The 11,413-nt window shown below is 35.9% G+C and overlaps 1 pseudogene; it reads left to right on the top strand.

Moving 5' to 3' along the window:
* LOC107589584 (protein kinase C epsilon type-like) overlaps nucleotides 1–11,413 on the top strand; it is a 17,019-nt pseudogene that overhangs the window by 4,384 nt on the left and 1,222 nt on the right.

Here is an 11,413-nt window from a genome sequence, read left to right as displayed (position 1 = left end):
TCCCTCTCTCTCTCTCTCTCTCTCTCTCTCTCTCTCTCTCTCTCCCTCTGTCTTTCTCTGGCTCTGCCTTGTTGTTCTACACTAAAAAATGCTGGGTTAAATACAACCCAGTGCTGGGTAAAATAGGGACAAACCCAGCAATTGTGTCAAACCCTGGGTCAAAACAACCCAATTGCTGGGTTTGTCCCTATTTTACCCAGCACTGGGTTGTATTTAACCCAGCATTTTTTAGAGTGTATGTTGTTATATTCTTAATATGTCAGTACTTTCCTCCAAATGAAAGGAGCTCTAGTGAAATTTAATACAATAGTTAATCTCAACCTTTATAGCCCTTTTGTGTTTTACAGCTCGTGCTAAACCCGAAAGCTTCTCATGTCATTTATGTTTTACTTTTATCATTATTTAAACTGCCTTTCATTGAAAACTTTTTTTAACTTACTAATTTACTTAGTAAAAGCACCTTTAGGTTTCCATATTTTACACATTTAGCATTTACGTTTGATTAATTCATTAATTTATGAAAGATAAGTGAGAATCAGTATTGAGGAATGATGTTACATTTAAACAAAGAGGATTTAATGAGGCTCTAATGAGGCATTTTATTTGCACAGAACCTACGGCACATCTAATCTGCTTCTGATATTTGTGTGGATATTCTCTTGAATCTGAGTGGACCTGAAGCCTCACCTCACAGTCTCAAAAAGTCACAAACTCTGACAAAAGATATAAAATATGTTACTTAAGATCCTGGAAAATAAAAGCGAAAGCGAGAGCAGCATTCACCATTTGTGCACTTCAAAGAGGACAGATAAGTAGCAAATGTAGCAAAGTCGCATAATCTAAATCAACAAATGAAGCTCGCCGGATGAATTAAGGTCTCTTTCTTGGGAAAGAGAGGAAGGGCGGCGTGACCGGGACACGTTGGAAGGTGTGTGGAGTACCTTAGGACTTAGACAGGAATGGATAGAGGGAGAAAAAGAGAGACAGATGAAGAGATGGACAATTCTGGAACATCTTGTGATGCAGAAGCGCATGTGGGTATAGAGGACAATACAGAGCAGCCGTTCACGTCTCATGAACTTTCCACCTCTTTCTTTCTGTGAACCTACACTAAAGGTCAAACACACCTACTCTTTCTTTAATTGACTTTTTCACATTTTAATAATAGTTGATGACTCAAGTGGAAATTTTAAACTAATTTATTTTATATAGACTTTAACATTTTGACTCCTCAATCAAGAAGTGGATCATAAATTTGGGAAGTGGGTCTCTCATCTTTCCAACATTCATTACTAACACTTTTCCACACTTCTGCATGTAAAGAGGGATTGAAGACTCTCGGTGGGGAAAGACAGAGAGGAATGAAGCCCCTCGCGCCAACTTTCAGACCAACGGGAACGTGCCGAGCACCAGGGTGCCTTTCTGAAAGGAACAGTTGCGTAAGGGATCCGATGCTCCCCTCCCTTTTCAGTGAGGATGGTTTTATGAAAACACCTTTGACTGAATGACATCCTGCGAAGTGATGTTGACATTCTTGTTGCAATCAACCATCAAACCCCAATCCGACTGGTTTCATCCAACTCTGTGTTGTCTTTCATCAGTGGCACCTTATCATCTCGTGCTCTCCTTTTCTTTTTTCGTTCGCTCTCTCTCTCTTCACCTTCTTCTTGTGCTGGTTAAATTCACTGCATGGGTACATGCAGAGCATGATATAATACTGCAGCATTGACAAGTCTGGCCTGAAATATGTTATTTTAAACCTACACTGGATATTTTTTTTGCATTATCACTATTAAAACCCGCAACTTTACTTAATTACTTCTGCGTGTATGTAAGCAATGCTGTGGACAATTTATATTTTACTTAACAAAGTAAAGTTAAAAAAAGTATTTATAAATATTTAAACATGGATGTATTCAAATATTAAAAACATAATAAATACAATTATGAAAGTCAAACGTATACATTTTTAAGTTTTGAAAGTTCTTACTTTTTAATTAGTACATTTTTTCACATTTTGAATTATTTAAATATTTCGTATTATTTATTTTTTTTACCTAACAGTCAATAATCAAATTACACTACAATTAATTGTATCTTTTATACTGCTTTTATCAATGTGATTTATCAATTTGACAAACTTGACTGAAATGTGAACATGGTTGACAATCAAACTATCAACAACTGTTTTCAAATGTCACAGAACTATTACATTTAAGTTTTAATGATTTCAGCTGCAAGAGTGTTATGAGACCTGTCACTATTTAAGAAATTGTAATTTTAGGATCTTATTTTCAATGATTTCAATTTCAAATTTTTTTTTTTACTTTCACAAAAGTTTGTCATGATACTTAATTGACAAAAATTTCTGAAATGAATTGCATATTCTATTAGAATGTTTGCTGTCACTGGTCATACTTGTGTGTTGTCTGTTTTTGTCATAGATTGTTCTGTTGCTGTCTGTCCGTGAGCAAAGGCTGGCATCAGGATATTAGTGTCTGCTTGATCAAACAAATATCAGATATTTGAGCGTCAGTAAATGATTCACCTGCTGTGTTGCAGTGTTAAGTGTTGCTTAATGTTTATATAGAGACTTCCAGAATCTAGGTCATGCATCAGTCATTTTAGGATGCTTAAAGGGATAGTTCACCCAAAAATGAAAATTTGATGTTTATCTGTTTACCCCCACTGGATATTTTTTTTGCATTATCACTATTAAAACCCGTAACTTTACTTAATTACTTCTGCATGTATGTAAGCAATGCTGTGGACAATTTATATTTTACTTAACAAAGTAAAGTTAAAAAAAGTATTTATAAATATTTAAACATGGATGTATTCAAATATTAAAAACATAATAAATACAATTATGAAAATCAAACGTATACATTTTTAAGTTTTGAAAGTTCTTACTTTTTAATTAGTACATTTTTCACATTTTGAATTACTTAAATATTTCGTTTTTTTTTTTTTACCTAACAGTCAATAATCAAATTACACTACAATTAATTGTATCTTTTATACTGCTTTTATCAATGTGATTTATCAATTTGATAAACTTGACTGAAATGTGAACATGGTTGACAATCAAACTATCAACAACTGTTTTCAAATGTCACAGAACTATTACATTTAAGTTAATGATTTCAGCTGCAAGAGTGTTATGAGACCTGTCAGAACATTGAAAGAACTGGACAGGTTGATACAGTTTTATACAGATTGTGTGAAATCTCTGTATCTTGACTCTTTAGTCAATTTCACTATTTAAGAAATTGTAATTTTAGGATCTTATTTTCAATGAAAATAAATATGGAAACTTTTTTTTTTTTTCTTTACTTTCAGAAAAGTTTGTCATACTTAATTGACTAAAATTTCTGAAATGAATTGCATATTCTACTAGAATGTTTGGTGTCACTGGTCATACTTGTGTGTTGTCTGTTGTCCGTGAGCAAAGGCTGGCATCAGGATATTAGTGTCCGCTTGATCAAACAAATATCAGATATTTGAGCGTCAGTAAATGATTCACCTGCTGTTAAGTGTTGCTTAATGTTTAAATAGAGACTTCCAGAATCTAGGTCATGCATCAGTCATTTTAGGATGCTTAAAGGGATAGTTCACCTATGTGTGTGTGTGTCATTAGAAAATAGTAATAAGAACCTCTTTAGTACATTCTACATGTAGGTTAATATTGCTGTTTATTACATTTGCTTGAATTTTCTTGGCAGGGATTTGAAGCTAGACAACATTCTGCTGGATGCAGAGGGTCACTGTAAGCTGGCAGACTTTGGCATGTGTAAGGAGGGAATCCTGGAAGGCATCACAACCACAACATTCTGTGGCACACCAGATTACATTGCCCCGGAGGTACAGTATTTCACACTCTCACACACACAAACGCACAGTGATAGTCTCATTTTTACTGCTTGGTTCTCATTAAAGCTATGAAATATTATGTTCATGATCCCTATCATTTTGAAATGATCAGATATTTCTTGTTTGTTTTATTGATCTTTCACTAGTTTTCATATTGTGTTCCTCATCCACGAAGCAAAAGCAGGCTGCGGAACTTAACAGAAAACTACAAGGAAAAAAATTACTCTGAAACTTCCATGGAATTGGGAGTGCCCTTCATTCATAAATTTCTACATATCCCCTGTCACTTGCATTTTTTTAATCAACCATATTATAAAGCCTTGCATATGAAATAATAGTCAGAAATAAATAAATGAATAAAACATAAAAAACTGAAAAAAAAAATTTAACCTTTAGAAAAAATATTTTAAATAAATAAATAAATACATAAGAAATGTTAGCATTTGTGTTTTTTGTTGAATATTGTATTCGATACATCAGGCTTTTATGGCTCATATAGGCTCTCACACACACAAACGCACAGTGATAGTCTCATTTTTACTGCTTGGTTCTCATTAAAGCTATGAAATATTATGTTCATGATCCCTATCATTTTGAAATGGTCAGATATTTCTTGTTTGTTTTATTGATCTTTCACTAGTTTTCATATTGTGTTCCTCATCCACGAAGCAAAAAGCAGGCTGCGGAACTTAACAGAAAACTACAAGGAAAAAAATTACTCTGAAACTTCCATGGAATTGGGAGTGCCCTTCATTCATAAATTTCTACATATCCCCTGTCACTTGCATTTTTTTAATCAACCATATTATAAAGCCTTGCATATGAAATAATAGTCAGAAATAAATAAATGAATAAAACTGAAAAAACTGAAAAAAAATTTTTAACCTTTAGAAAAAATATTTTAAATAAATAAATAAATAAATACATAAGAAATGTTAGCACTTGTGTTTTTTGTTGAATATTGTATTCGATACATCAGGCTTTTATGGCTCATATAGCATGATATAGGAGAATATGGAGCTCATATTCTTATTTTTATTCATTGCAGACTACTTGTATAAAATGCATAAAAATATCAGTTATCATTTTATATCTCTCAATAATACGTCTTAGTAAGATGATATTGAAATGCTTAGTTTATGACCAAAGCTCTGTAGTTGTTATTGTGGCGGTAAAACATATAATGCAATACAAAACAAATGAAAGTTCCTGGAAGTTGGATATTTGATACTCGCATTTAAACATGACTTAAAAAAGAAAGAAAAAATGATGCATGGATAATCAAGTAAAATGTTGCTTCAGTCCAGAAAGTATTCATCTGGAAATAGTACTAACAATGTAAAGGTATTCTTACCTTTACTTTAGAAAAAGAAAAAACAGTAAAGATTTCACATCAAACAGACACATGAACCATAACCTGAAGGTGGACATTTGTAGAATGATACTAAAAGACCTTTTACTTGCTAAAATTTGCCAATAAGAGTGTAGTACCCTCATCTCCATTTAACACTTTACACCATGTGTTAATTAATTCTGCACGAATCTGCAGGGTTTCCTCCCAAAACCAGCACACCATATTTCAGAAGTACCTTCTTCTGGGCCTGAGCTGGACCTGATCATGTATATTCAGCTTCTGTTGTGATTTGTCTTTTGCAGATCCTGCAGGAGCTTGAGTACGGCCCGTCAGTGGACTGGTGGGCTCTAGGTGTGCTGATGTATGAGATGATGGCTGGTCAGCCTCCTTTTGAAGCTGATAATGAGGACGACCTTTTTGAGTCTATTCTCCATGATGACGTCCTATATCCCGTGTGGCTCAGCAAAGAGGCCGTCAACATTCTTAAAGCGGTACGTGTCCGGATTTACTCTTGGATCACTCTGGGAATTCCTAAGAATACATTTTGCCTGCTGATTATTACTAAAGACATAGGTTTGCGAATAATACCTCTTGCCACCTCTTAACCTTTCCTTTTACTACTGTCTGCTTGCTCTTGCACTCTTCTTGATAGAACAGATAAACGGCACTCCTTGTGGGAAAAGAACAGATTGTTTGTGTTCCCTGCTGGATTTTTGGGTTGTGTAATCTCAGAGGTCTCATTTCAGGATATACAGCCCACCAATGCATGGGTTCCTCCTCTTTTAACTGTTCAAATTGGTGCATAAAGAGCTAAGGAACATTTTATTGCTCAGACGCAGGTTTTTTAGGTCTTTTTTGATCATTTTTTTAGGTTTATGCTTCATTTATACATCTGCTTTGAAAAATCAAAAGTATGACACAAATTGTTGGCATAGAAGTATAGAGCTTTAAAATGAACGTGAATAGTATAGAGCTCAGATCATTCAGTCTTTAAAAAATTTGATCATCTCTTCTGAAACTCTTTAGAAGACATACATTATAATTTCATGAAAATGTCATCATTTACTTACCCATATGATTTCATTTCTTCTGTGGAACAAAGAATGAGATATTTATATTTTCTTGCAGCTCTTTTGTTTTCCATACAAAATTTAAATAAATACATAATTACAAACATTGATTGATTGCTTGATTGATTATAAATAATAATACTCATAAATAAGACCATACAACTTGTGTGCTATATTCTGAATCATTTTAACCAAATTTTTTTTTTTTTTTTCAATTAACTGGTTTTCCCGGTTCATATCAGACTAAATGATTCAACCTCTTCAAAATAGCCAAAGCAAAAAATAGGCCATAATGTTTGGAATGACATAAGTAAATGATGACATAATTTCCATTTTCAACTGAACCTTTCTGATTCCTTAGGAAAATCTCAGTTTCGTCTCCATTTCATCATGTAGAGAAACAATTGAGATATTGTCTGGCTTGTTAGACTTGTTTCTCTGAGTGAATTTGTATGCATGACTTCTTGTGTTCTTTCATGTTTCAGCATTTTTCATGTTTGTTCAGGGGTTTTGTTTAAGGTTGTTTTGTTTTGTTTTGTTTTTAATAACTGTGTGAACTGCACAAACCACATGGAATCTGATCTTTCGGATGCTGCTGATTTGGCACCTCCAAATGTGGTCCTAAATCAGATACAGGTGTTTTCCAAAGCGACCTTAGTCTGAACAGTCATATCGGAGCTCATGTGACTTTTATGTCACTCTGTAGATTGCCATTCGTCACTATGTTTATGGGAGTCACTCCAAAGGTTTTACATATCAGTAGTTCTTTGATCACTCGGTTAATTGCTGCAAAATCATACAGTAAGTATTACGACGACAGCTCTATACAGGCAAAACTTGACGGAAAACTATACGAGACAGTCTTCTCATCCTCGTTTTTGTCCTGCTTAAAGGCTGTGCACAAATTTGCTGGCTTCCGTGGCACATCACCTTATAAATCAGGGGTGTCCAAACCTGTTCCTGCAGGGCCACTATCCAGCAGAGTTTAGTTCCAACCCTAATTAAGCATACCTAAACTAGCTAATCAAGGTCTTCAGACTCACTAGAAACTTCCAGACAAGTGTGTTGGAGCTAAACTCTGTAGGATGTTGGCCCTGCAGGAGCTGGACACCCCTGTTATAAATGAACGCATAAACACTGACTTCAGTGGCCTTCCGTATGACAGTGTGATACGTGCCGTCTTTGTTATTATTTATTTGAGTATGCGGGTCAGTTCAGGACCGTGACCAGTTCACACTCAAATCTGATAATGGCTACGGAAAAAAGTAAATAAATAAATGGATCTGAACAGAAAATCAGAATTGAGCACTAAGGTTTGAAGTGTGAATGTAGCCATAGTGTCTGTTTGTGTGTGTGTGTGTGTGTGTGTGTGCAGTGTGTGTGTGTTGCGTTTTTCCTTCACATGTCCAAGATTTACTTTAGCTGTCCTTTGCCCATTTGCGAAGCTTTGTGGGAAAGTCAGGCTGTTTGTCTTGGACGGCATCATGTCACACTGCGATCTGTCTCACTGGCACTGTGGTCACATGACCTATGGTCACCTCAGGTCATTCTTCCACAGGATGCAGTCTTATATCATGCATACATCATCACTGATCATCCCAACTCAACATAACACATATAGACATCCTCTGGTTAACATGCTGTCAACATTATGCTTCTCTAATGTTTTCTTCTTTCTTCACTCCATTGTTTAGTTCATGACGAAGAGCCCCAGTAAGCGGTTGGGTTGCATAGTGTCCCAAGGACTAGAGGAAGCTATTAAAGTACATCCGTTCTTCAAAGAGATTGATTGGGTACTTCTGGAACAGAGGAAGATCAAGCCGCCTTTCAAACCACGTATTGTGAGTATCATAATGTGTGGGATACTGTAGATAGTCACTCTGTTACAAAACCTAGTGCTGCCTAAGACCTTCTTATGTGCATTTATCATTTCTACAGAAGGCAGTCCCATAATGCATTGCAAGATATATGTTGAGTGATTCAGTATCAGTGAACGTCACAAAAAATTGTGGTTTTATTAAAAGTTGACTTGTCACTTTCAAATTCAAGTGGCTTTTTGTTGGTCATTGCGGTGAATCTGTGTGGGGAAATCTTTTGCCCTCGAGTAAAATTCACAATTGCTTGGATTCCTATTGAAATTACTGGATTTTGCCCATGAAAGTTTGCTAAACAGTAACTGTGAGAAGAAAGGCAGCTAAAGACAATAAAGCCATTGTGTGTTTATGAATAAAACTAACCAAGCATGACATAATACATTTCTCAAAATGCTGCAACACAAAAAAATAACAGGCAGTTGCAATGTATTTGAAGTTTGATAGAGTGCAGCAGTCGGATTCCCAAAGTAAAAAAATCACATTCATTTTCTCCATGGGAAATTGGTTTTAAATTTCAGACCTACTTTGAGCTGCGAGGTTGTTAATTGATGGTATATGCTTGTGTTGAAGCCACCGGTGCACATTATTTCAACCTTTTTTATATATAAACCATGTTCAACAGCGGAATTCCTGGTGAAAAACTACATTACCCATGATTCTGCAGAAACATCCCCACCAATCAGAGAATCATGGCACAAGAACATTTTGGCACCCGACCACTCCCATGAAGCACTGCTAATGACGTCGAGTTAATTTCCCTACACTCTTAAACTACTAAAATATTTGTATGCATAATATGCATATTTTGTGATAAGCTTAAAAGTTTCTATATATAATCAACATCTTTAAATCAATAGTTTTATATTTCTTTGTTTTTATTTTGACCATCATTCGCAATGCCTCATGGAATTGAAATTCTTTTCCTCATTAAAGCCGTTAAAGTACACGGTCTTGTATCTTGGGCTCAGGGGCGGACTTAGTGATTTGGGGGCTCAAAGCAAATTTAAGGTATGGGGCCCCAACACAATAACTAGGTGTTCTTTTACGCCTAACCCTTATTTTGATCGCTCACTCTCTCATAGTTTATCTATAGTTACCTCTTCACAACTTAAGTACAAACCCGATTCCAAAAAAGTTGGGACACTGTACAAATTGTGAATAAAAACAGAATGCAATGATGTGGAAGGTTCAAATGTCAATATTTTATTCAGAATACAACATAGATGACATATCAAGTGTTTAAACTGAGAAAATGTATAATTTTAAGGGAAAAATAAATTGATTTTAAATTTCATGCCATCAACAGATCTCAAAAAAGTTGGGACAAGGCCATGTTTACCACTGTGTGGCATCCCCTCTTCTTTTTATAACAGTCTGCAAACGTCTGGGGACTGAGGAGACAAGTTGCTCAAGTTTAGGAATAGGAATGTTGTCCCATTCTTGTCTAATACAGGCTTCTAGTTGCTCAACTGTCTTAGGTCTTCTTTGTCGCATCTTCCTCTTTATGATGCCCCAAATGTTTTCTATGGGTGAAAGATATGGACTGCAGGCTGGCCATTTCAGTACCCGGACACTTCTTCTACGCATCTGATCACTAAAGAAGACATGCTTGCACTTGTCCATTTAATGAATTGTAACCTTCTTCAATCTCTTTACTAAAAGGATTCAAATGTCGTAAAATTATCCCATGCAACTCGTTCAGTATTCCCAGTGTTCTTAAGGCATACGGTAGGGTTTTTGCAAGAAACAAATCGAAAATGTAATCTATTATTAATCAAAAATCTCCAGTCGCATTTGTGCATTTGTATGAGTGAGCTGCAGATTGTGCCGGTGCGCGCATAGGAAAAGCACGCAAGCGAGTCATTCACTTTAGTTCATTGCGACCTCACGACGTTCCGTTAACCAGTGAAGCTGTCTGCATTGCACAATGAATCTCTTATTTACATCGTATCTACACGTTGTTCTAATGAGTGAGTGAACATTTGAGCGGTGAGTGAAATTTTGACAATCTCCAGAACACAAATATACACTGGAGCGTTTGCCAAATATATTTCGCCAATATCAGATGGGGCCCCCTGATTCCCTGGGCCCCTTACCTCGCTAATTGGTTAAGTCCGCCCCTGCTTGGGCTTTTTGTCCAAAGTTCAAATACTTTTTAGCTTAATGTTGTGATTCGCCTGGTTAGTTTGGTTCATGGCTTATAACTCTTGAAAAAAAAAAAAACTTTCTAAAAATCTCTATAGGAAAATACTTCTGGAACCAAGACTGCTAAAAAGTGGGAGGACACTGTTGAACTCTATAAACTGTTACGTCTAACAGGGTTTTAGACCAATCAGATTTAACTGTGGGTGGGAACTAACCAAGATGCCACAGAAATACAAACCAATCAAATGTCATGTTTGCCATCTTTTGTTGCGCTGGCTAACTAGTTAGGAAAAAATTCAGCATTTTCTTTTTTGAAGAAATAGGATATACTGTTTGACACTTTATCACGTCGTGTTTGGTTAGAACACAGTTTAACTCTGTCTCAGCACAGACATAATCACTGGCCTGCATATGCAGTTATCTAGAACATTACAGTACTTCAGCCCTCATGCTCCTTTGAAGTGTTTCTGTCACACTTCTGTTTCTGGTAGTGTGAACAGTGGGATATCTGAGATGCTCTTGGACTCTCAGCACACATCAGACGCTGTACTTTGATACAGAGATGCATGCTGGCTGCTGCAAGTGTGTGTGGAATGCCTCTCAGAGAGTGTGAGAAGGGGCCCGCCTGTCCACCCCATTCTCACGCCTGCTCACAAACTGATGAGCGCTCTTAGAGGGTGAGAGGGAAGGAGAGGTTGGGAGAGTTTTTCTTTTTTTTTAAATGCACCAATATCAGACAGACAAAACGGAAATATTTAGGGTTTTTTTGTTTTGCTTTTGTTGTTTGTTTTGGCTTTGCATTTTGTTAATGCTTTTGTTTTTGTGTGTGTGTGTGTGTGTGTGTGTGTGTGTGTTGTTTTGAAATCACTTGGACACCATTCACCAATATTATGTAAAATAAACCCCAATAAATTATGTCAAAAAGATTGCCAATCCATGACGTAAAAAGATGGAAGTATGTGAAAGCTTGTTTGGATAGATGCGCCTGCAGGATTTCTTTTAAGGTTATGCACACAGGGTAATTTTTTTTGCTAAATAAATAAAATAAAAACACTGAAAAGCTAGTATATATTTTCACTGTTTTCCATGTTTCATAT

This window comes from Sinocyclocheilus grahami, unplaced genomic scaffold (genome assembly GCF_001515645.1).
Source record: "Sinocyclocheilus grahami isolate Dianchi unplaced genomic scaffold, SAMN03320097.WGS_v1.1 scaffold117.1, whole genome shotgun sequence".
NCBI lineage: Eukaryota > Metazoa > Chordata > Actinopteri > Cypriniformes > Cyprinidae > Sinocyclocheilus > Sinocyclocheilus grahami.
Note: the sequence above shows the minus strand (reverse complement) of the source record. Positions and strands in the feature narration are given on the sequence as shown.